This window comes from Aotus nancymaae, unplaced genomic scaffold (assembly GCF_030222135.1).
Source record: "Aotus nancymaae isolate 86718 unplaced genomic scaffold, 86718_ANA_hifiasm-v0.15.2.pri h1tg000036l, whole genome shotgun sequence".
Taxonomy (NCBI): domain Eukaryota; kingdom Metazoa; phylum Chordata; class Mammalia; order Primates; family Aotidae; genus Aotus; species Aotus nancymaae.
In genome coordinates, this window is record NW_026988450.1 from 71,337,925 (window position 1) to 71,363,985 (window position 26,061).

Here is a 26,061-nt window from a genome sequence, read left to right on the forward strand (position 1 = left end):
GGGCTGTGCCTCCCGTCAGACCTCACTTAGCCCAAAATCAAAGAAAAATTGATTAAGAATTTCGAGATGGTGACCACAGAGCATTAAACCCCAGGCACAGGGGCCCTTCCAGAACACCAGCCCTGCCCACTGTATGGGCTACATGCTCCTGTTAGAAGTCATGACAAGAAGTGGTTTCAAAATGGAAGAGAAAATAATAGGAGATGTTAGAATACACCCGGCACAGTGAAAGCAAGTACAACGTTGTCCCCTTGGGGTTTTTATACATCAGTCTACACACAGGCAGGATGACCTCATAAAACACGCTTCTCACTGTGGGTCTCAGAAACCTCTGAAAACCAGCAGGGCGGCCCCATAGTCCTGTCGGGCCACTGGTTAGATCTCTGCCACTTTGGAGCTGTTGTCCTTCCCTGGTGGCTCCTGGGGGTAGAAGAGGGCTTTGCCAGGTTGGGGGTAGGGGTGGAGGTGAGGTGGGCGGAGTTGCAGGACCAACAGGCAGCCTCCTGTCTCTTTAGCACCCCCTCGTCCTGCAGAAGCCTTCATACCCTGCTTTCCCCACCATCAAGTGTGCCTGCCTCCTGCTTCCTCTCCTCTCCTCCCCTCTACTTTCCACCTGGGACAAGGGCAGGAGGGGAGACTGCTCTACAGGGAGATCCTGGTTTCATGGGGAAGGGAACAGCTGCTACCAGCCAGAGTGGACATGTGTAGAAGGGAAGAGAAAAATGTTAGATCGGGAGCAGTGGTTCACGCCTGTAATCCCAGCACTTTGGGGAGGCTGAGGCGGGCAGATCACCTGAGGTTGGGAGTTCGAAACCAGCCTGACTAACATGGAGAAACCCCATATCTACTAAAAATACAAAATTAGGTGGGCATGGTGGCGGATGCCTGTAATCAAGGCTACTTGGGAGGCTGAGGCAGGAGAATCACTTGAAACTGGGAAGCAGAGATTGTGGCGAGCCGAGATTGCACCATTGCACTCCAGCCTGGGCAACAAGAGCAAAACTCCATCTCAAAAAAGAAAAGAAAGAAACATAGTGGGACTATTTCCCTGAACAAATATTTATTGAGGGCTTTCTGTGTGCCAAGCTACGTGCTGAGCCCTGGGGACACAGCAATACAAAAGAAGGATCAAGGTTTCATCCTCATAGCACTCACAGGATGGTGGGGAAGAAAAGCCTTAGACAAATAATCATAAATAGACCATGGAAGGAAAAACACACAGAGCTATGGGCTTACATGGCGGGGCTTACTCTCATCTGGAATGCTCAGACCCGGCTTCCATGAAGATGGTACATTTCAGCTGACTCTCGAGAGATGAGAGAGGTTGCAGGTAAAGCTTTGGGATGGGCTGGAGGGTGGGAGTGAGCCCCCTTCCAGGGGCAGGGAACAGCTCCACTAAGGCTCCAAGGCCTAGAGAGGACACATGCACTTGCGGAACTACCGCTGGAACCCCTGGCTAAGGTCTGGGAGCCCAGGTGAGGACAGGAGACAGGCACTCGGTTCTAAGTTTCTGGTGGCCTGAAAGACTTTCCCCACATTTTTGCAAATTGGGTTCATGAGGATGGTGGCGGGGCTTCCAGTGATCATAACTTTGACCCTCACCCGGCTGGGGTTTTACCAATGTCACGCTTTTCCAGTGTGTCACTGCTAATACACAGTGAGGACTCAAGAGTGGGCATCAACCCTGAACAGCAGTGGCAGACACGGCCCGGGAGAGGCTTTTCAGTGCCCCTTCAGACAAAAAGAAAATGCCATCTGTCATGTCCACTGGCCACAGGCTGGCCTGGGCACTGGGTGTGCTGGGCAGCACATGGGCATGTCCTTTCCGAGCAGCTCCTCACATGAGCCCCACCAATGGCATCATGCAGGCTCCTCTATGTGACATCTTGGCCATTCCCTTCAAGATGGACATGTGATAGGAGGTGGGGGGGTGGGTGACTAGGTGTTGAGATTCACTCAGGGTTGACTTAGAATCTCCATTATGAAATTTATACTAAATAAATGTAAGAATGTGAAGGGAGTCTTGGTGGGTTGAACCATCCCTAGCCCACTTAAATTACTGTAATGGTGTCAGAGTGCATTCATTCATCCGTTATTAAGTCAGAGTCTGCAGGACAGACCTCCGCAGGTGGTAATTGACGTCTCAACTAAGAAACAGAATTCCCAATAGCACAGATCCTCCTTCAGGAGCCTCATCTGTGACACTGAGCCACACATCCAGAAAATTGCCCTTTAGACAGCATTGTTATATTCTGAGACCCTGCCAGGCACCTTAAATGCCTGATCTCCTAATTAACAGTCCTTTGCAGAAGGCATTTTAATCTCCATTTTACAGATGCTAAAACCGCGGCTTAAGGAACCTAAAAGGGTTTCTCAAGGCCACATACTGATTTGTTAGCAAATTCATAAGTACTTACTATATCCCAGGTCCTCAGAATACACTGGGGGCAAAGCAAAGGGTCCCTTGCCCTGGTAACCCTATTGTCTAGGAGGAACCAAGAAGAGGTAGGAATTTAGATTTAAGAAAAAAATAATAATAACAGCTTTATTGGGGAATAGTGCACATACCACATAATTCATCCATTGAAGGTTTACTGTTCATTGGTTTTTTAATATATTCGTAGAGTCATGCAGCCATCACCATAATTATAGAACATTTTTATCACCCCAAAAAGAAACCCTATACCCATTGGCAGTTACTAGTCTGTTCCCTCCAAACTGCCCTGCCTCCAGTCAGCTCTAGGCAGCTACTCATCTATTTCTACCTCTATCGACTTCATATGAATGGAATCATAGAAGAAATGGTCTTTCATGACTGGCTTATTTTACTTAGCATAGTGTTCTTAAGCTTTGTACATGTTGTAACCGTGTATTAATACTTTATTCTTTTTTTTATGCCAAAGAAGATTCCATTGCATGGGTAAGGCCACATTTAGTTTAGCCAGGCATCTGTTAGTGGACATGTCCACTTTTTGGCTATCATAAATAGTGCTGCTATGAGTATTTATGTGTAGGTTTTTGCAGGGTAAGGACCCGGATTTCAACCCAGTTTTACCCTACTCCAAAGCCTAACCACTGTACTCCTCAGCAGTTTTCATGTCCCCAAAAATAGTGCCTTCCAAGGAGCCTGCCAACCTTGAACCTAGGTATGTGTTGAAGGCAAGAAGTCATGATCACCTGCTATGGCCTTAGCCGAGCCTGGTAAACTTACTGGCAGGTGGGAGGCTCCCTCTGAGGCCTTAGGAACGAGGCAGTAGGGAAGTTCTCCAGCATTTGTGTTGCTCCTCATGACAGGGACAGGCAGAGGACAAAGGCTAAGGCCTTCTGTCCTGAGCAACCCTAAACTCAGGGGGTTCAGGGGCTAGTTTAGAAGTTTGGGCACCATCAGCAGTGGAGTTTAAATGTGGCACCCTCTGGCTTGGACTTACTACCCTGACCACGGGACATGTGCTTCACGTCACTTATGGCTCTTTCCTGAGCCAGTGACCTCCTTACTTGGTCCTCTCTTATGACAAAGGAAGTGTTGTGACACCATCAGTTGTTGATAGATAGAGAGGGGGATGTGTGCCAAGAGCCCAAGCCAGCAAGTCATGAGTGAATCCAGCTTATAACAGTGGCCTTCATGAGAGCAGCTGGCTCCTGGAGCAAGCCTTTTCTGATCTCCACCCCCATAGAATCCAGGTACTGTATTCTCTAGTCACCAATAGTACTTTCGACTCCCTTTGTTCACAGAACTTAAGCCATTGACTCATCTCTGTCTGAGTTTTTATCTACCTCCTTCCTCCCGGAACCCCAGGAGGAAAGATTGCCTTTTGTCATATTCCAAGTACCTAGCACAGCTCTTGGCATTGTGGAGGTACTTAGAGAAGTCTGTAGAAGGAAGCAGGCCAGCCAGCAAGTCATGCTAGGGAGTCACTGCTCTCATCCTGCTGCCTGATCCTGGCAGCCCGTGCTCTGCCAGGCCGCCTGAGCCAAGATGGCCACGTGTACAAGCCAGAAGGGACAGAGAAGCACTGAAGGCACGTGAGCCTCATAAACCTAGGTCACCATAACAATGGTGAAGTCGGGGGAGAAGGCAGCAGAGTGGGCAGGAGCCAGAGCAGATGGCGTTTGCCTTCGACTTTGACTGACAAAGCACAAGGGCCCTTGTGGTTATTTCTCAGCCGCGCCTCCAGGCCCCATTTCAGCCCTGGCCTAGTTTCAGTCTCATTACCGGGTGCTGCCAGAGGAAAATGCTTGCCCTGTCCCTGGCTCCCAAGACCTGCTCCTTCAGGCCCATCACTTGGCATTTTACCACTTCCCAGATTCGCCACTTATCAAAACCCCAACTAATTAAAACTCGCAACCAATTTTCTTTCTTTATTAAACAGTGGACTTCTATTTGCTAATAAATCTCAGGCGCTCATTCAGACATGTCCATCAGCTCCTGGAAACGTGCTTCTCTCTTTATTGCTTTTTATCTGAGCTTTTTCATCTCTTCCTTGGATTTTGCTAATGTTCAGGGTCTGTATCTGTAATTGAATCATTCCTAGAGGTTTAAACTGCTTGGGGTAGGATGTCTCACTCTTTAAGATTGTTTCTGCTGCATTAAATATTTCAGTATCCCCAAAGAGGAGCATCTTGCCTTCCTTCTTTGCTATCACCAAACCTTAGTCTAGGCTGCGTCTGTCACATCTAGTTCCTGCTGCCGTAACAAGGCGTGCTGTGGCCCTCCACCCCTCCTGGTGACTCTCAGTAGCAATGGTGCTCTCGCCTTTCTTCAAATAGCTGTTATCATCTTAGAGTTCTAGAGGGCTGGAGCTGAAGGACGTGAGAGATCATCCCATCCAATCCCTGAGCTTTACAGATAATGCAGTGAAGACCCAGAGCAGGATGGGCCTGCAGGGGCCATGTGACTGTGAGTGACAACACTAGGAGGAGCTAGTGTTGAGGCTCCTGATGCCCCTTCAAAGGCCTTTACCATGTGGATGCCTTCCCAGAGTTAGAATGAATAGCCAAGGGCCCGAAATCTCATGAACATGGCCCAGTCATGCTAATGTAAGGTCTTTAAGGCTGACTGACGGCGCCATTGATGCTGTGATGACTCCCGTGACCCACCCATACACCTCTGGAGGGCCTTCCAGAATTAGAAAACCTGAAGTAGCTGGAAGATCATGAAAAATGGAAGGACAATCAACCCCTGAAGTGCCTACCTAACCTGAGACATTCTTCTATTGTTTCTTATTCCGGCCTCAATCGACAAGGCCATTGGACTTTGTAACCAACCTTGCAAACCTATGACCCCTTCCCAGATTGCAAAAAACTGCCCTAAACTGTAACTTCTGTAACTTTCCACTGCTACCCCAAACCTACAAAACCAGCTCCTATCCCACCGCCCTTTGCTGACTCTCTTTTTGGACTCAGCCCACTTGCACCTGGGTGAATAAACAGCCTTGTTGCTCACACAAAACCCGTTTCGGGGGTTCTTCATTCAGAGCATGTGTTTTAACAACTATGAGGGTGGACGCCCCTTAACCCATCCTGCAACTGGTCCCTCCCATTTAATGCTGCTGCCCATGGACTCTCCCACCATCTTGGTGTCTCATGACCCCAGTGGATGGCATGTTCCCTTTAATCTTGGAGATCTCCCTGAGTACCTCTTGTAGATCACTTGTGGGAAATAGCAAATAAATAGAAATTTGTTAGAGGTCCCATCCTGATCCTTTGAGGATTTCATGTGGAAAATCATTCATCTCTTTCTGCTTTTGATTTCTTGGCTTCACGCTGCAAGAAAACATTTCCTCCTTCAGTTATGGGTGATTAATAGGACCACATCCAGACTTTGGGTTCTAACAGCATTGCGAAATTTCTCTGGAGAGCAAATAAAAGCAGAAAAGACTCCATTAGTGTCTCATTTGCAACAGACTTGTTCTTTGCTCAGTTCTGGTGGAGTCTTACTTTGTGATGGCAATGGGAAAGGATTCGTTTGTGGTGCTGGGAACTATTCCCCACTGCACAGTGTTCTGAAGACCAAAGAAAGTGATCAATAATATTTTGCAGGCAAGGAAAGAGGGTGATGGAGTTTTAGCTCTCCAGCTCTTCCTAAAGTCACACTCCAGGCCCAGGGCCCTGGTGGCTGTCTTCCTCTCTTCCTGGACCTCCTGCAGCCCGGGGGACACACAGCCAGTAGACTCTGGTTCCAGGACCATCTCTCACCCAAGCCCAGGCACCTGGGGGAAGGGCAGATGAACCTCTTGCCTCTGTGGGTATCAACAGCCTGCCTTGAAGTGCAAATGGCAGGTGTTGGCTCCTCCGTGCCTTTCAGAGCATCCGCCTGGCTCTTTTATGAGATTACAGACACTTTCATCTCAGCTTTGCCCCGGTTTTCCTTCTTCCCAGCAAGGCTCCAAAGACTGGCAACGAGGCGAGAACAAGGAGAGGAGGCTCATTCCTGGCTGCGTCCCTGCTGGGTAGGGCGACCCGGCCTGCACATCTTCCAGCGGAGTCCTTTTGAGCCATCGAGGCTGAGAAGGGAGCACAGAGGACCAGGTTAAGAGGGGCCCTTCCCCTTGGCGCCTGGAGGAAGTTGCATTGCATCCTGGGAACGCTCTGATCATCCCCTTTGCTTTGTGCCTTCCACTTCAATCCAGTGGAGAGGGGCTTCGGTGCCTTTCTTTTTCTTTTTCTTTTTTTCCACCTAGAGGTACTTTTTTGAGGCTCGAGGCTGAGAACATAACGCATCTCCTGCCCTTTGGCTTTATGTGCATATGTACACACACACCGTCAGTTCTTTGCTGTATTTGCTCGTAATCTTGCTTTTCAGATTTCCTTTCCTTTAAAAAGTCCAAGTAGTTTCCTTCCCATATTGTTCTCATGAAAGAAAAGAGAGCGTCTCCTCTCTCCTAAATCCTAATTCCTTCTTCCATCCATCCTATCGTTTAACCTGTTCTTCCGGAGCCAGGACTTTGTGTCTGCTCCTAACATCCACATCCCTTCCAGCTCTGCCTCCTCACTCCCCACCGCTTCTGGCTTCATCTCCCACCACTGTCTCCTGACCTCCATCCACCCCAAATCTGCACCCTTTGCTGACCCAGCCTTCCGTTTCATGCCTCTGTTCTTTCACTCATGCGTGTCTCCTGATTTTTAAGACCCATATTCACGACTGTGCCTGGCTCAATTCTTATCTCTCTGAAACCCTCCAGCACATCTGTCCCCGGTCCCCCCGCCAGGCAGCCAGTGATGTCCTCCCTGTCACCCAGAGCACTCATCCCATGCGATGTTATAATTATGACCTGTGTTTCTCAGGGCTCCCAGCCTTGGGCACCAAGTTGGGTCACTGTGCAAAAGGCTTTGTCTTTACCCACTGTAGCGGGACCTCCAAGTGGGTCACAGCCAGTTCCCTATTTCTGGGAGTCCTCAGGGAGCATTGCAGGTGTTCTTCACTCTAAAAAGACACCAAGAAACCATTTCCTGCCCCTGCTGGAGTTGGGGGTCCTGTCCCTGTCCCCATGAGACAACATGATCTGCCAGAGCCCCTCACCCACCACAATGTCCCCCATGCCCACCACACCCAAGCCCACAGTGGATTCTGCTGCCATGAGAGTCCCTCTCCCCCAACTCCTCATCTCTCCCCACTGCATGTTACTTCCTACCACAGAGCCCTAGCACTGCTGCCTCACACAGTGATTTTTGTTAAGACAACTCTGTCCAATTATACTTGTCTCATACTCTTGAAATCAGACATGGATCCTTGCAACCAAGGCCAAAGGATGCCCTGATGAAGATCAGGCACAAGGCCGCAGTCAGAACTGCATTTCTGTCTAATGACTAACATGGTCTTCTTAAGTCAGGGTATGTGCCTTCCTAAGGATGAGTTACTTCTCCCAAAGCCCCTTGGGCCTTGGAATTTAAAAAACCACTAGCAAGCCTGTGTTGCCAAAATTCCAAATGTACCCTGACATGTCTGGATCCTAAAACAAACAGAATATAGGCTACAGAGGCACACATACCACCACTGCACATTCCTCACCCAGAACAGACATCACCAGTCAATCACATCACAGGTTCTGCCTAGTAAGGCCCTCAGGATTCTTCTCAACACACTGCAGACCTCATCTCTACTCTGAAAGCTTTCTGGATCTTCTTGATAGGAATGATCCCACTCTTGTCTTAACTTTCATAGCCCTAAAGACTCTGCTACTCTTGTCTGGGCTTATCTAGATTGTAATAATAAGACTAGTGGCTAATCTTTACTGAGCCCTCACTTTGACCCAGGCACCATTCTAAGTGCCTCTTATTAAATTCATTTAATCCTCACAGTCATGTGAACTAAGTACCAATCCCATGGGACAGATAAGAAACCTGAGACACAGGAATTATACTGTTCCAAGTCAGAGACTATGTCCCAACCACCTTTGTCATTTCAATCATTCAACCAGCATTTTTATTAGGCACCCATGTGTGCCAGGCACTATAATAGGCCCTGGGGACAAAAGTTCAACCTAGCATGGTCCTGAGATACAGCCCTTAAAAAAATCATTTATTTTGAGAGTTGCTTTTATAGGAAGCTTAATTCAAAAATGGAAGAGTTTAATTAGAGACTGAGAGAGAGGAAAGCTCATGCAGGAGTTTAAAATGAGTGGGAGAAGGCCAGGTGCAGTGGCTCACGCCTATAATCCCAGCACTTTGGGAGGCCGAGGTGGGTGGATCACCTGAGGCCAGGAGTTTGAGACCAGCCTGGCCAACATGGTGAAACTCCATCTCTACTAAAAATACAAAAATTAGCTCGGCCTATTGGCAGGCACCTGTAATCTCAGCTACTTGAGAGGCTGAGGCAGAAAAATCGCTTGAACCCAGGAGGCAGAGGTTGGAGTGAGCCAAGATTGTGTCATTGCACTCCAGCCTGGGTGACAGAGTGAGACTCCATCCGTAAATAAATAAATGAATGGGAGAGTCAACGATAAAGCTGGAGTCTGACTAGCATCTTTTACTCTCCCTGACACTCCTTTACTCCTTGTCGAACCTCACTCCTACCCACCAACACTCCCATACCCAGCTGATGGCGTTGGAATTTGTTGAAGGAGCCAGTGCCACCTAGGGTTGGGGAGTATCGGAGGAGGGTCTTCACCATCACATCCCCTCAGCCTCTGTCACTGTTCTGACAAAGGCGGCTTCTCCCAGCCTTGCTTGGGATGTCAAAGCCACTGCACGTGACTCTCTTGTACCCCTAGGAGTAGAGCCATCACCCTAAGCCTCACCAAGATTGACCGTAGGCTGATCCATATCCCCAAAGCCTCTGCCTCCCCAGCAAATTTGGCCAAGCTGTTTTGCTTCCCGGAAAATAAGAACTGTCATCCTGGCTTCCAAGTCCCAGTGTGTCCGCCTCCTTGCCACAGCCACCACCCTCAGTGCCTTACCCATCTCACCTTTGCCTTGCCCCCATCCCACTCCTGTTACACTTCTCGCCTTGTCCTTGGAGGAGACCATGGTTGACTCAGACTTCTTGGCCAAGACATATTTCAGGCTGCACAGGCCAGGTCTCTGTGGTAACTACTCAACTCTGCTGTTGAAGCATGAAAGCATTCATGGGTCTCAATAAAACTTTATTTACAAAAATGGGAGACGGGCCATAGTTTGCCAACCCCTGGCCCAAACTGTTCTCCCACCAGAATATCCTTCCTCCACTCTCATTTTGTAACATCTGTTGCTTCCTGGACTTTGAGGCTCAGCAGTAGTCTCGCCTAGCCAGGCAAGCCTTCCTCCCCAACCCCACCATCACCGCAGCACCTGCTAATCTCTCCCGTCAGCCAGCTCTTCTTTCACTTTTTGATGTTTTGTTTTGATTTTTGAGGTGGAGTCTCGCTCTGTCACCCATGCCAGAGTGCAGTGGTGCAATCTCGGCTCACTGCAACCTCTGCCTCCTGGGTTCAAGCGATTCTCCTGCCTCAGCCTCCTGAGTAGCTGGGATTACAGGTGCCATACCTGGCTAATTTTTGTATCTTTAGTAGAGACAGGGTTTCACCATGTTGGTCAGGCTAGTCTCAAACTCCTGACCTCGTGATCCACCTGCCTTGGCCTCCCAAAGTGCTGGGATTACAGGCATGAGCCACTGCGCCTGACCCTTCTTTCACTTTCATTTTGCATCTGCTACTCATCTCTTCCCCCTTCAATGGTTAGCTCCTTGAGGTGTGCATCTTCTGTTTTTTCATATGTACGTTAGCTGTAGCCATGTGCTGGATTCATAATCAGCACACAGTAGATGACAGACGGTTTTGAAGATTTGTTTGATTGCAATGCCTGGGGAAGGCAGTGGTTCTCAGTCTATTTTTTTCTGCTCCAACACATGGTGGGAAGCATGGCCGTCATTCATTCCTCACGTATTTCTTGTGTACTCACTACAGACTCAGTGCTCCTTTGTTTGCTTGTTTTTCAATAAATCATGTGCCAGCTTCAAGCTGTTACCAGCACAAATGTGTGATGTTGCCACACTTGCAAACCAGTGGATTCAGATATAAAAGAAATTTTCAAAGATGAGAGGGTGGTGGTAATGACTAGTCAAACTGTATCTTCAAATTTATAAAGTACTTCGCATCTGTTGTCTCATTTAATCATGACAACCTCAGAGGTGAGTGGTAGCGTCCCGTTTGCAGATGAAGATATAGGGTCCAAAAGTATGTGGCCTGCCTGAGGTCACACAGCTTCTGAGAAATGGAGCTTCACTGAAAAACTGTGCCATCGTGTTTGCTCTCCGAAAACAAAATAAAACCACTTTTCTGATTCTATAGAGAATAATCCAGGTTATTGCAGAAATCGTTGAAAATATATCGAGCAGAAAATAAAAATCATGAGAAATTCCTACACCCATAGATAGCCGACATTAACAGCATCTGCATAGTCTTACAATTTGCATGTTTTTACAAAAATTCGAGTTGAGGCCCGGCTAGGTGGTTCACACCTATAATCCCAGCACTTTAGGAGGCCGAAGCAGGTGGATCACCTGAAGTCAGGACTTCAAGACCAACCTGGTCAACATGGTGAAAACCCATCTCTACTAAAACTACAAAAATCAGCCAGGCATGGTGGCACATGCCTATAATCCCAGCTACTTGGGAAACTGAGGCAGGAGAATCGCTTGAACCTGGGAGGTGGAGGTTGCAGTGAGCCAAGATTGTGTCATTGCACTCCAGCCTGGACAACAAGAGCAAAATTCCTTCTCAAAAACAAAACAAACAAAAAATTCAAATTGAATCCTGTTGTATATACTGGTGTGTAGCTGCATTTTTTTTTTTTCTGCTTATTTTCTTTTGATAACTTTGGTAGCGGCTGCCTTTTTAAATTAAGATATAATTTACATTCAATAAAATTACGCTTTTAGTGTACAGTTCTATGAGTTTTGACACATGCATGCAGTTGAATAACCACTACCAACATGAAGATATAGAACTGTTCTATCACCCCAAAACCTCCCCTGTAGCCCTTATAGTCAACGCCCACCTTCAGACACTGGAAAGCAATGGATTTCTATGATTTGCCTTCTCCAGATGTCACATAAATGGACTCATGCAGTGTGGTGCAGCATCGCTTTTCACTTAGCATTATAGGCGTGTGTCCACGTGAGGTTATATACTCTTCAGAAGCGTTGCTTTCTAATGACTGCCTGCCCCGCCGTGGGCCATGTGCTCTCCAGTTCACAGCCCCGGACTCTCAGAGACTAGAAATGAGAGGTCGAGAGCTGCGTTGAGAAGCATGAGGGCAGGACTGATGTGATGAGCGCAAGTCACCCGCAAGAGGAGATGCTGGCTCTTCTGCCTTCAGGCCAAGGGGGGCGATCTCCGAATGGGTGGGCTGGACAGCACCACGCCACAGTGCACAGCACCAGCATTCGCATCCTGCTTTGTGCTTTTAGATCCCTTGCTCATATGTGGCACCTTCTGGATTCTTGGTTTCAGATTGAGTTTCTTCAAGGAAGTGGAGATAAGAATATTCTCTTATAGGGCTGTTGTGAGGATGGAAGGAGATGATTTTTTTATTTTGTTTTTTGAGATGGAGTCTCAGTCTGTCACCCAGGCTGGAGTGTATCGGTGTGATCTCTGCTCACTGCAACCTCCACCTCCTGGGTTCAAGCGATTCTCCTGCCTCAGCCTCCCAAGTAGCTGGGATTACAGGCGCCTGCCACCATGCCTGGCTAATTTTTTTTGTATTTTTAGTAGAGACGGGGTTTCACCATGTTGGCCAGGCTGTTCTTCAACTCCTGACTTCAGGTGATCTGCACACCTCAGCCTCCCGAAGTGCTGGGATTACAGCCACTACACCCCGCCAGAAGGAGATGATTTGTGCCCAAGTTCTGACCGCAGGGATGAGCAATCAGGCTGGTTTTTCTTCTTTCTCATCCCCACCGCCACGCTGCCTCTCCCCTGGGGGTTTGGATCCGCAGATCTTAAGTGCTCTCACCACAAAAAAGAAGAAAAAGAAGCGTGGGTGTGGTGATTCACGCCTGTAATCCCAACACTTGGGAGGCCAAGGTGGGAGGATCGCTGGAGCCCAGGATTTTGAGAGCAGCCTGAGCAACATAGGGAGACCATATCAAGAAAGAAAGAGAGAGAAAGGGAGAGTGAGGGAGGGAGGAAATGAGGGAGGAAGGGAGATGGAAGAAGGAAGAAGAAATGGCAACTGTATGAGACGATAGATATATCAGCTCAATTGTGGTGACTGTTTCACAATGTATACCTATATCAAAACAAGTTGTACACCTAAAATATATACATTTTTTACTTGTCAAGTATGCCTCAGTAAAGCTTGCGGGGAAAAAAAGAGCTAAGTTGATGTTAACCCAAAGTGTTAAAAACAGATGTCACCTAGTTGAAGCTGCTTCCCTGTGTCACCAAAAGGATTAAAAGAGAATTGAAGAAAGAGAGCACTTCAGGGAGAACGAGTGACAGGCTGGAAACATACACAGGGGCCTGCAGAACCTGTGCCTGATGATGAAGAAGGAATCCCCCGGGGACAGGATGGGAGCACGGAGCTGGGATGACACTTGTAGCTCTTTGAGCTAAAATGGCTCAGGCATCGTCTGCATTCGTTTTGAGTACTGAAGTTTTAGAACTGTTTTCCCCACCCCCACCAACACCTTCTTCTTCCTCCTCCCGGGTCTGTCTTAGACTTCTCCCAGCAAAGCAGAGTCCGTATCCTAGTGTGTTGCTATGGAAAGAATGGCAACATCACTGTGAGTTCATGAAAAAAAAAAAAAAAGGAAAGGAAAAAAAGAAAAAATAGGACAAGCGGGATTTTTTTTAAGTGTTATGAAACTGGAAGAAAAACTGTTCCACCACTAAATATATCCACTTACAAAATCAGCAGATGTTAGGGAAGGGCTCGTACAGTCAGTCCCTCTGTCCTGCAGAAAACTCTTAGCAGAGCATCTTCATAGCCATTGCTCCTGTGGGACTTTGAGAAGCTGTTAGGTCTCGGGGCCGGTGGCTATAACCTTCCATGTTTGCCAAATGGATCATGTGGCAGCCACTACCTGGGGAACCTTTGAATAACTAGACTGTACTTTGTTTTACAGCCTTCCTCCTGGTCCTTCTTCTCCATTTCCTTGTCAGATCACCCCAACTTTGACCTTTTTGGGGTTCCTTCAAAAAGCACAGCTTTCGAGCCTGGGTTTGCATCCTAGCTTTGCGTTGCACTGGATATGGTACTTGAATGGATTACTCAACATCTCTGAGCTTTCAGTTTCCACATGCATGAAACACTTACTGTCAAGGGGTTGTAAAGTTTAACGGTAACACATGAACCACCTAGCAGAGTAGTCACCTTAAAGCTGTTAGTCGTATTGTGTCATAAAGATTCTCTTCCCTTCTAGTCACATTTTCTATCTGCCTAGTGGACTGCTGGGGACTGCAAAAGGGCAGTTGAGCCTCTGTCATCCAGCTGACAGAGCCAACCAGGTGGCCCCATCAGGTGTGGACTCCACCACAACCTGAGACCCTCCTCAGCATCTTCCATGCCTTCCCAACATTACTTGTCAGTGTAAAAGTCTAGACAGAAAGCATCTTCTCACACTCCTGGTTGATATCTTGGGTTGGCCTCTGTTCTGGTGAACTGCTGTTGCATAGCAAACCACAGCAAAACCAGGAGTTGCAGACAGAAGTTTATGATTATTATATCTCACAGTTCTGTGCATGAGAAGTTTGGATAGACTGTAGCAGTTATGGCTTGTCTGTACTTCAGGAGGCCTGGGGGCCTCAAGTGAGATGGGCCTAGAGCAGTTGGAGACTGGCTGAGCATCTGTCTCCCTGTAAGGGTAGGTTGAGCTTCCTCACAGCATGGTGGCCTCAAAGTAGTCAAGCTTCTGACTCCTCCAAGGAGAAAGAAGCAGAAGCTGCATGTCCTCTTAAAGGCTTTGGTCCAGAACTGTCATAGATTCACTTCTACCATATTATACTGTTCAAAGCAGTCACAGGTCAGCACAGATTCAAGGGAGATAGGGATGGGAACACGGACCCCATCTCTCAATGAAAAAAGTGTCACACAATTTGCAACCACCTTTAATCTGCTACAGTGTCTGCCACAAAGTCACCACACCCACCTGCCTGGATTTTCCTGGAAGGAAAATCTGAGAAGCTGATGGTGGAACCTGAGAGCAGAACTAAGTGACAGGACCAACATCACTCATCACAGGCAAAGGCAGAGCTCAGATAGCACACCTTTCAGAGTAGCTGGCTTTTTAAAGAGTTGTATGCAAACCAGAATTCTGGGATGGCCCCTAATTATGAATGCTCCATGGGTATACTCTCTGACAGATTCCTATCAATAACCACCACCCCTCAGTTTCTCTATTGTAAATGCCAAGCCTTTATACATCAAATTTGCTAAAAATAAGGCATTTCCATTCCAAGTCATTGTGTTCTGTCTTGATGAAACATAGGTCCAGATTGTCAAACTTGGCAGAATCAGCCAGGCGGGCCTTCCCCAACAGGTTAGCCAAGCCATGATTATCTAGAAAGATTCCTGCTTCACGTGGTGTGTCAGTTTCCTAGGACCGCTGTAACAAAGCACCACAAACTGGGTAGCTTGAGAGAGATTCATTGTCTTCTCATTCTGGAGTCTAGAAGTCCAACACTGAGGTTGGCAGGGTAGTGCTCCCTCTGAAGGCTCTAGGGGAAAATCTGTTCCAGACCCATCTCCAAGCTGCTGGGCACCTCAGGCTTCCTTGGCTTGTAGACAGCCATCTTCTCCCTGTGGCTCTTCACATCGTCTTCCCTCTCTGCCTGCACCCAAATTTCCCCTTTTCATAAAGACACTAGTCATATTGTATTTGGGCTTATCTGTACTCCAGGAGGCCTGGGGGCCTCAAGTGAGATGGGCCTAGAGCAGCTGGAGACTGGCTAAGCGTCTGTCTCTCTACAAGGGTAGCTTGAGCTCCCTTACAGCATGGTGGCCTCAAAGTAGTCAAACTTCTGACTCCTCCAAGGGGAAAGAAGCAGAAACTGCATGTCCTCTTAAAGGCTTTGGTCCAGAACTGTCATAGATTCACATAGGTCACTGGTCACAATGACCTCATGTTAACTTGATTACCTCTGTAAAGGCCTTGTTTCCAAATAGACTCAAAATCTAAGGTACTAGGAGTTCGGACTTTGACATGTCTTTTTAGGGGGACAAAGTTCAATCCATTAAAGGTTGTGAGCAGAGATGGACTGGGGCCAGAGCCTGGCCTCGTGTCATTTCACTTCCAGTCCCTTTTGATCTCCACAGGTCATAACCCAGGTCTGGGTGACAGCAAAGGGTCTTCTAGAATAGAAGATCGAGAGGACAATAGTCTCAGTGCCCAGAACAATGCTGGTGTATATTAGGCCCTCAGTACGTATTTTACTGAATGAATGATCAAATGAACCAGGTGGCCAGTCAGTGAACATCCAGTGACCAGACAGAGAGAACAGAAGGTCCACCATACCCCATATGCTGTGGCTTCTGATCCTAAGTGGCCAGGGATTTGAGGGTCTCTGAGTTGTGGTCTCAGTTGTTTTGGGGTCTCACAGTTATTGCTGTAGTTACTTCTACTTCTGCTGCTAAGAATATGGGAGAATTCACAGTTCTGTTCTCCTCCTCCAAAGTTGAGTCAGTGACATCTTTCCATTAAGAAAAATACAGGGGCAGCTATACAACTTACTCTGCATTAAGTTCTTACAAGAACTCCTAGAGAGAAGAAAAGGGGACCCCACTGAAAAACTTACTATTGGCTATACAAAAGCAGACCCAGCATCTGCCTGACTTCTCAGCATTTGAGATTTGTGTCTTCGCCCCAAGATAACTCTGGAGTAAGTTAAACTGATTTGGATGGACCTTGGTACACAGTTGTGGCATGAACTACTAGTTGATTGTTCCCCTTGAAATCAAATAATTGCCAAACGAGGTTCTTTCTAGGGTCTTGCGCAAATTGCACTAGATACCAAGAGATGTGCAGGACAGAGGAGGACGCAGTGATGTGTGATTGATGATCCGTAACTGCTGATAGAGCACCTGCTGAGCACGCCCCAGTGCTTAGTGCTATGGAAGACACAGTGATGAAGAGCACCAGGTTCTTGCCCAAAATCAGCTCTTGACCACTGGGGGAGAGAAACACCCACACAGATAACTCTAATAGATGTCTGTGAAAAGTTCAAACTGTGTTCTCTGCTAGTGGAGAAGGGAGTAAACAATCTGACGGAGGGAATCCAGACACACTGTTGTAGAAGGGATGTGAGCAAGGCTTTGAAGGTTAGAGGTTGGCCTTTGATAGGAAGATTTTGAGAGAGGGCTGGTTCAGGTAGAGAGAACAGCTCGAGCAAAGCCTCGAGGTGGAGGAGGGCAGGGCAGGTTTGGAAATAGCCAGCAAATGTTGGTTGAGTCAGAAGCCCAGGCTCTCTAAGCGAGGCTTTGAAGATGACTCAGAGGAACTCAGACAATATTTGGGGAGTGCTAGGGAGCCAGGGAAGGGTTAAGAGAAGGGAGTAGGGTGTTTCAGCAGATCACAGGGATAGAGTAGAAGGTTGATTGGGAGGCCATTGTGACTGCAGGTGAACAAGTGGACATGGGACAGAGTGGGGGACACACACAGAAATGGACTTTCTGGTGACAGCTTAAGTGAGATGACAGCCCAGATTTATGAACCCACCTAAGAGAGGAACCGAATGGGAATAGCCCCTCATATCAGTATCCTTCACAGAAGCCACACACATGCTCCCCAGCTCAGATCTCCTGGGAAGTGGCTGGCCTGAGACCAGTGCTTCTTAAGCTGGGCTACACACTGGAACTGTCCAGGAGCTTTAAAATATATATAAATGCCTAGGCCCTACCTACAGAGAAACTCTCTGAATTGATACAGGGTGAGGCCTGAGCACAGGGGTATTTAAAAGCTCCTCTGCTGATGCCAGTGTGGAACAGAGGTTGAGGGCTCTGCCTGGAGAAATGTCTCCCCATGCAAAGGCAGGCTGTCTGGCTGCTGTCAGTGTGTCATTAGATAATAATTTGTGTGGTTCTTTAATTAAAGGCTATGTCCCACACTAGATGGTCAACTCTCTGAGAATAGGGATTGTAATAGTTTCCTGTGACTGCTGTAACTGAGCCTCTAAAAGGCCATTTTGTCATTCTGTCAAGCCAGCGGCTTCAGGGTGATGGGGAACATGGGAAGACCAGTGAGTTCCGTGGCCCGTCGCTGCACTGTAGCTATGGTTGTTTACTCTCAGGTGGCAAGAGCAGATCTGAACCATCTGTCAGCCAGGCCCCAGTGTGTTTTCTTCCTCATTCAGCCGGTTCTAGGGAGCTCCTCGTGCGGCATAGGCATCAGCATGGCCACACTCACTCAGAGGCTCTGGGGGAACATCTGTTTCCTTGCTTTTCCAGCATCTAGGGCTACATTCCCTGCATTCCTTGGCTCATAGCCTCTTCCTCCATCTTCAGAGCTAGTGCGTGGCATCTTCTCTCTGACTCTACTTCCCTCTGCCACTGTCACGTACCCTTCTGCTCTTCTGTCTAGAATCTCCCTCTGCCTCCCTCCTAGAAAGACCCTGAGGATTGCATTAAGGGCCCACCCAGATCATTCAGGATGATCTCCCCATCTCAAGGTCCTTACCTTAATCATATCTGCAGTATACAATAACAACTTTGGGGCATATAAGATAGCATTCACAGGTTCCAGGCGTTAGGACCTGGGTGTCTTTTGGAGGACCATGATGCAGCCTACTACAGGGATTATGTGTTTTCTTTGTAGCCTCACAAACTAGTACAGCACCTGGGACTGGGTGAGCCAGTGACATAGTGATGAATAGATAGTGTTGTATTAGTCTGTTCTCATGCTGCTAATAGACATATCCCAGGCCAGGCGCCGTGACTCATGCCTGTAATCCCAGGACTGTGGGAGGCTCACACAGGTGGATCACTTGAGGTCAGGCATTCGAGACCAGCCTGGCCAACATGGTAAAACCCCATCTCCACTAAAAATACAAAAATCAGCCAGGCGTGGTGGTGTATCTCTGTAATCCAAGGTACTTGGGAGGCTGAGGCAGGAGAATCACTTGAACTCGGGAGGCAGAGGTTACAGTAAGCTGAGATCATGCCACTGCACTCCAGCTGGGCGACAGAGTGAGACTCCATCTTAAAAAAAAAAATACCCGAAACTGGGTAATTTATAAAGAAAAGAGATTTAGTTGACTCACAGTTCCACGTGCCTGGGGAGTCCTCACAATCATAGTCAAAGAGCAAGAGACATCTTACATGGCAGCAGGCAAGAGAGTTTGTGCAGAACTCCCCTTTATAAAACCATCAGATCTTGTGAGACTCATTCACCATCACAAGAACAGAATGGGAAAGACCTGCCCCTGTGATTCAATTACCTCCCACTGGATCCCTTCCATGACACGTGGGAATTATGGGAGCTACAATTCAAGATGAGATTTGGGTGGAGACACAGCCAAACCATATTGGCAGATCAAGATCCCATTAGAAATCAGACTCAGGAATCCAGAAAGAGCGCTGGAAGCAAACTAGGAAGCACCAGGCACAGGGGGATTTAACTTGGTGGCTTCTGAAATACACATCAATTCATGCCACTCTCCACTGCCCTCAGGATAAACACTACTGAGTTCCTGCTTCCCCTCTTCTCCTCTCACTGCTTTCGTAAAGTCCATACTGCCCCTAAAATTGGCCCTAGCATGCTTGCACTATCAGGACCTCTGTAATTTTCTTTTTCTCCACTAGACTTAAACTCCAAGAGGACAGCTCTAAGCCAGGCTCTATCTCCTCCATCTCACTTCTCTCCCCTGCTCCCACCAGGACAGAAGCTGGCACTTAGTAGGTACTTGAATATCTGTTAAATGAATAGAGGAACTACTGATGGGTTGATAAGAACCCGACAACCTTGCTTTTGAGAATATTGGCTTATCGGGGGAAACTGGATTGTTTTGTTCACTACTGTGTCCCCAGTGCCTAGACCAGGGGTCTGGCTGGCAAATCATCAAAAAATATTTGGCAGAGAGAAGTAGGGGACATTCAAAGAGCCTGTGGGTCGGGGGGCAGAATGTTCAGGGAGGAGAGTGTGTGAGGTTTGGGAAGAGCCTTGGAATTGCATCTTGGGAGAAGAGTTGGGATGAAATTCAATGAGAATGGGGAGCCAGCACGGATGATTACTGAAAGAAGAAATGGGTAAGATCAGAGATTTAGGGGAGATTTGCCTGGCAGCAGGCACAGGGCAAATTGGGATGGAAGAACTTGGGAAGGAAAGAAAGTCCTTCGATTCCCATAATCTAGGCAAGGTGTGAGGACAGCACGGACTAGTGTGGAGACATCTAGAATGTTACAAACAAATGGCGACAGAGCTTGGATTCAGATTGTAGGAGAGAACCCAGGAGCTAAGGCCTCACACCCTGGGCCCAGCAGCGGGTATCCAAGATGACTCTATGTTTACCAACCTGAGTGACAGAGCGTGGTGCCCCTACAAGTGTGGGAAAGGAAATGAGGAAGCCAGGTGATCGTTTTGACTTGGGACAAGTTGGGTTTTCCATAAAGATAGGACAACCTATTATTTTTATTACGGTTGTTACAATTACTATTTTTATTATCTTATTGGTGAACATTATTGAATACTTCCTATATACCAGTTGTGTTGTGTACTTTTCTTCAATCAATATTATTTGATTCTGCAACAATCTTGTGTTAGTTTCTATTATCTCCACGATACAGATGAGAAAACTGAGATTTCCATTTATTTCTGAAATGTGCTTTCCCTCAAACACGCTAGCTGTTATAACTTTTTCTAACACCACCCATGTGGCACCAGGAGCACTAACTTTTTCATTTCTTCCCCTATATGCCTGCTTTTATCAGCCAGAGCTCCTCAACCAGATTTGCTCATTCCGTCAGCCAAGAAGCAACCCCACTTCTCATTTGTGTGTAGGGTTTTGCTTCTTCATATCCATATATGTCTTTATATTTTGGCCAAGCTTCCTTACCCAGGGTCATTGCATCTTGGAACATTAGGACTGACAGTTGGATTCCAGCACTTTGGGAGGCCAAGGTGGGCAGATCACTTGAGGTCAGGAGTTCGAGACCTGCCAACATGGTGAAACCCTGTCTCTACTAAACATACAAAAATTAGCCAGGCATGGTGGTACATGCCTATAAGCCCAGCTACTTGGGAGGCTGAGGCATGAGAATAGCTTGACCCCAGGAGGCGGAGATTGCAGTGAGCTGAGATTGTCCAACTGTGCTCCAGACTGGGCGACAGTGAGACCATGTCTTTAAAAAAAAAAAAAGACAGTTGGGAATTCCTCCGGAAAGGATAAAGCAAATCACAAAGACATGACTTCCATGTCTGAAAAAATCCACTGAGTGTTATTTTGTTTCTTGTCCTTATATATACCCATAGCTCACACTCTGTCTCAAAATCTGTAGAGTACAGAGGTTACTAGTATAAATCCAACTCGGTGGTTCTGTGGGAAGCTATGACTGCCACATGGCTTTTGAAATTGACTAACGTGTTCTTGCACCTAATGGGGTATCAAAGGGGCCAAAGAAGGACCTAGTTTTGGTCCCCACCTGAATTCAGCAGGCCGGTTCCATGCTGTAGCTCCTGTTTGTACAAGAAGGTAACAGTCTTTTCATTACCTGCTTCTAAAACCTGGAAGGTAACAGCAGAGTGGGTATAATGAAGGCTCTGAGATAGATTGCTGAAGAAACCTCTCTTCAGCCTCAGTGGCCTCTGGGGAAAACAGAGGTCCTAGCATTTCTTGCTCTGCCTCCTCAGGGCTAAGAGGCTCTTGCAAGAGGATGCGTGTAAAAATGTTCTGTGGGCTGTATTGCACACTCGGGACCTGAGGGGTAGTTATTACCATCAGCAGCATCTCTGTGGTCATTATGGCTGCAGAGGCAATGTAGAGGACTGCTGGCAAAAAGGAACGAGCAGCCTGGTGACTTTCTACAAAAGAGCAACAGTTTACAGAATTGCTTAGAAATGTGAGCGGGGTTGTGAAAGAATGGACAGCCCCCACAGGTTCTTTCTCAAGTGTAAATAAAAAATCATGCCTTTTTAGAACCCTTCCACACTGGACAGACTTGGTAAGAATTTTGCCTCCGTGGTGAAGGTAATCCTGCAAAAGACCTTCTCTTCCCACTTTTTGGTGCATCCCACATGTGTCCTGAGAGACCTTTTTTTTTTTTTTTTTAAATTTTGAGACAGAGTCTTGCTCTGTCACCCAGACTGGACTGCAGGGTTCAAACGATTCTCCTGCCTCAGCCTCCCAGATAGCTGGGATTACAGGCATCCTCCACCATGCCCAACTCATTTTGATTTTTTTGTTGTTTTCAGTAGAGACAGGGTTTCCCCATGTTAGCCAGGCTGGCCTCGAACTCCTGACATCAGGTGATCCGCCTGCCTCAGCCTCCCAAAGTGCTGGGAATACAGGAGTGGGCCACTGTGCCCAGTCTGAGAGACCTTCTAAGAGATAGAGGACAGGGGTGCTGGGAATGTTGTCAGGCTCATGGGAAGTAGGGGGACTGGCTGGCGCACTGGCACCCACAGTTGTTGGTCTGTCCACCAAGACATCACACCAGCAAGGTCAACGAGAACCATCCCTTTTTCAGCCCAAAGCTGGTCCTGGTGTTATCAGGGGATAACTGATAACCTCCCTGGCCTGAGGGATGTGCCAGGTCCAGCTGGGTATGTCTTCCATCAGGCTATCAGGGGTCCCCTGCCAATAGCCCCCCAACCTATGTACCTTTTCATGGACCATAATACCTCTCTGATCCTTGTAAAAGGAGGGACTGAACAACACCGGGTCCAGACTTGCAGCCATAATTCCCCTGGCCTTCACCCTGCCCAAAACAGAAAGAAGCTGTTCTGTTGTGTTAGAACACAGTCGTGCATGGGGCTCCATGCCTGCAGCTGCCTGCAGCCTCCAGCAGCCACAGGGATTATGCAGAGTTTGCACATTGCTGCCTGCATGGAAGGGCCAGATTTTGTGCGGTGGTCCTCATGTTTCTCCCAGTTAGCCTTGGGCCCACAGAGGAATCTGCCACAAGACATTCATCTCTGACAAGACTAAAGACAGGAAGGAAAGAAGAAAGAGAGAAACAGGGAAGAGCGCGGGTTGATACTGTTGCACTCCTCATGCCATCTGATCCTCACTGCAGTCCTAGGAAATGAAAAGAAAAATATTTGTTAGTTCCACTTAAAGACAGATTTAGCTCCAACAGTTTCAGAGTAAGATCCTTCACCTCTCAAAGCAGGGGTTCTACAGAGGGGTATGTAGCCGAGGGTGTAAGTCACATATGTACCCAGTCATTACACACTGTGGCACGAGAGTCTTCAGGAGACTCTCACCCCAGCTGCCCATCACGATCACCCAGGGGACTTCAAAACCTACTGATCCTTGGCCCTACCTTAAGATTCTGATGTAATTGGTCTGGGGCACGGCCTGAGCACCCAGGATATTTAATTTAAGCAGATGTGATTTCTGATCTTAAAATATCTTTCTGGAGAATTAATGAATGGGAGAAGGAAATGAGCGGGGACCCAGGAGAAACCAGGCAGGAGGCCTGGATGAGAGATAGTGGTGCCTTGGATCGGGGTGGTCGTAGTAGGAAATGAGAGCGGTAGATGAACTGTAGACCTGATTTGGAGGTGACGTGGACAGTATGAGCTGGTACGTGTCTCTCTAAAGACGATCATTTTCAAAGGTGGAGCAGAGGCAGTCGTCATCCTAACTGTGGCAATTTTGTGGAAACTGAAAACAATAGCAGATCTTGGCCTTGTGAATCTTACTGGTTGGGGCTGGGAGTTCTAGTTTACTCTCCATTCCCAAGAAACAACAGCTCAGCTTCTCCAGGGCTGCTGGAGGTGGAGTGAGAGGAACAGCACAGGTGCAAACCGAGCTCAGCTTGCCCCCTGTATTAGTTTCCAGTGGCTGCTGTTACAAATTACCACAAACTTAGTGGCTTAAAACACCACAAGTTTATTCTCTTAAATTTCTGGAGGTTAGAAGTCAAAAATCAGGCCAGGCACAGTGGCTCACACCTATAATCCCAGCACTTTGGGAGGCTGAGGCGGGTGGATCACTTGAGTTCAGGAGTTCAACACCAGCCTGGCCAACATGGTGAAACCCCATCTCTACTAAAAATACAAAAAAATTAACCAGGCATTGTGGTGTGTGCTTGTAATCTTAGCTACTCAGGAGGCTGAGGCAGGGGAATTGCTTGAATCCAGGAGGCGAAAATTGCGGTGAGCTGAGATCACGCCACTGCACTCTGGCCTGGACAACTCCATCTGAAAAAAAAAAAAAAGTCAAAAATCAGATGCACTAAGCTAAAGCCAAGGTGCTGGCAGGCCGGCTCCTTCTGGAGACTTTGGGGAGAATCTATTTCCTTGCCTATCCAGCCTCTGGTGTCCATCTGTGTTCCTTCTCCATCTTCAAAGCGCTTCACACCAACATCAGTTTCCATCATTGCATCACCTTCTCCTCTGTAGTCAAAACTCCTGCCTCCAGAATCTCTTGAACCCAGGAGGTGGAGGTTGCAGTGAGCTGAGATCACACCATTGCACTCCAGCCTGGGTGACAAGAGTGAAACTCCATCTCAGAAAAAAACCTCCTGCCTCCTTCCCATAAGGACACTTGTGGTTACATTTAGGGCCCATGTGGGGAATCCAGGATGACCTCTCCATCTCAAGGTCCTTAATCACACCATCAAAGCCCCTTTTCACATCATCCAAATCCCTTTTGCCATACAAGGTAAGATTCCCAGATTCCAGGAATTAGGACCTGGATATCTCTGAGGACCATTTTCCAGCCTACCCCACTGTGGGTCCTGTGCAGAGAGATACAGAAACACCACCTCTCGATGTGGTTTGAATCTCAGTGGGTTTTGTCTGGGATTTAACTGGCTTCAGTGAATAGCTTTGTGGAGGACATTCTATCAGAGAATAAGAGTAAACCTTCACCCTTTATCCAAGGCTTTGAGATAAAGGGAAGTCTTTTCGAGGTAGAGATGAAAGGGGTTCAAGGGAAAGCTGCAAAGGGTGGCCTGGAGGCAGGGATGGAGGGTAGAATGGAGAAAGAGATCTGACAGACAGAATCTAAGAACTGCTGAAAAGCCCTGTCTCGCCCTGATCCGTGCCTGGGGAGCAGAGAAATCTCATTCCTCTCCTGGATCCAGGAAGATGGAGTGTGCACGAATCACCCACGAGGAAGGAAATGAAAAGGTTACACCAGGAATTGTCGATATTGTAAATCCCTCTAGTCTCTCAGCCTCGCTAAATGTTTTGATAGCAGAATTTGATGGATTGTAAATCAGAGCAGGCTTATCTTACACATTTGATAGTGCCTTATTTATTTATGTATGTGACACGTAAAACCAGAATTGATTCTTTTTTCTTTCTGTCTTAGCAAGATTTTTTTTCTGCTTTCAGAAACACATCACTCTTCTCTTTTCCGTGTTTGTGGGCGGGTAGGTGTGTGTGCTTGTATATGGTGGCAGCTGTTATGATTCTTTCTATACAGACAAAGAATACTTTGCCTGGGAGAAGATTATAGCATCAGGAATTAACTGCAAAAATAATAAAGCCACTTTGCTTCAAAATATGTCTTAACCTTATTGCTTTAAAAAAAAAAAACAAGAATATTGCTCAGAGAAAGAGGGAGAGTAAAGGTGTTACAATGTGATCGATTTGTGATTTGAAACCTAGGTAGATACACATGCAAAGACAATGTCCTGAGTTTCCTGGCTCAGGAGGTAGAGTCATGAGCTACCTCAATCTCCTCAGATGGATCAAACCAGCCTCACCTTTCTCATACTCCTTCTCACACACTAATTTCAGCTTTATAGTACATTTAGGTTTGGGCACGGTGGCCCATGCCTGTAATCCCAGCACTTTGGGAAGTCAAGGCAGGAGGATCACTTGAGCTCAAGTTCAAGACCAGCCTGGGCAACATAGTGAGACTTTGTCTCCATTAATAAATAAATAAAACATCTATTGGGGCTGGCCTTGAGTCAGCATAAACATTGCTACCATTTATTGCATGTTTGCAGGTACCTGGAGTTATGATGGAGTCTTGCAAGCATTATACCATTTAATCCTCACAGCCCTATGCGGTGGTCATTAGTTCCAGATAAAATTTATTTACTGCAAATAAATAAACCAAATCTAGGAGAAGTCACATATCTTGCCAACCTCCTACAACTGGAAGTGTCCGAGAGAGCTGTAATTCCAACCATTCTGTTCTGATTCTAAAGCTAATGGACTTACCCACTCTACTCAACTGGCTTCTCAAGGATCAGTTCAGTCCAAAACACCCTGACCTTGACATTGACATTGAGGACAGACAGCCACCTCTGGAAGACACTTCACTCACCTGCCCAGACACACAGACCACAAACGTCTTGTAATGGTGAAGTTTCTCTCACCGTATTTACATTCTATTCCTTCACAAACCTGTGGTTGACCTTGACTAATGAATAGGATAGGTCACCTCGTAAGTGTCTGCCCACGCTAGTGAATTACGGACCTTCTTGATTCTGGCTTTTCTCCATCAGCTTCTCGCATCAAAGATGGAGCAT

General features: G+C 47.3%; 1 protein-coding gene across 6 annotated transcripts in view; it reads left to right on the plus strand.

Annotated features, from left to right (window-relative positions):
* ZHX2 (zinc fingers and homeoboxes 2) overlaps nt 1-26,061 on the plus strand; it is a 247,719-nt gene that overhangs the window by 124,811 nt on the left and 96,847 nt on the right. Inside the window, exon 1 of one of the 6 annotated variants that reach the window (XM_012451585.3) lies at nt 18,621-19,305. The exons of the other annotated variants lie outside the window; for them this stretch is intronic. The gene's annotated coding sequence lies outside the window, so the exon portion shown is untranslated. Of the gene's footprint in view, nt 1-18,620; nt 19,306-26,061 lie in introns of those variants that run through there. 6 annotated transcript variants of the gene reach the window in all.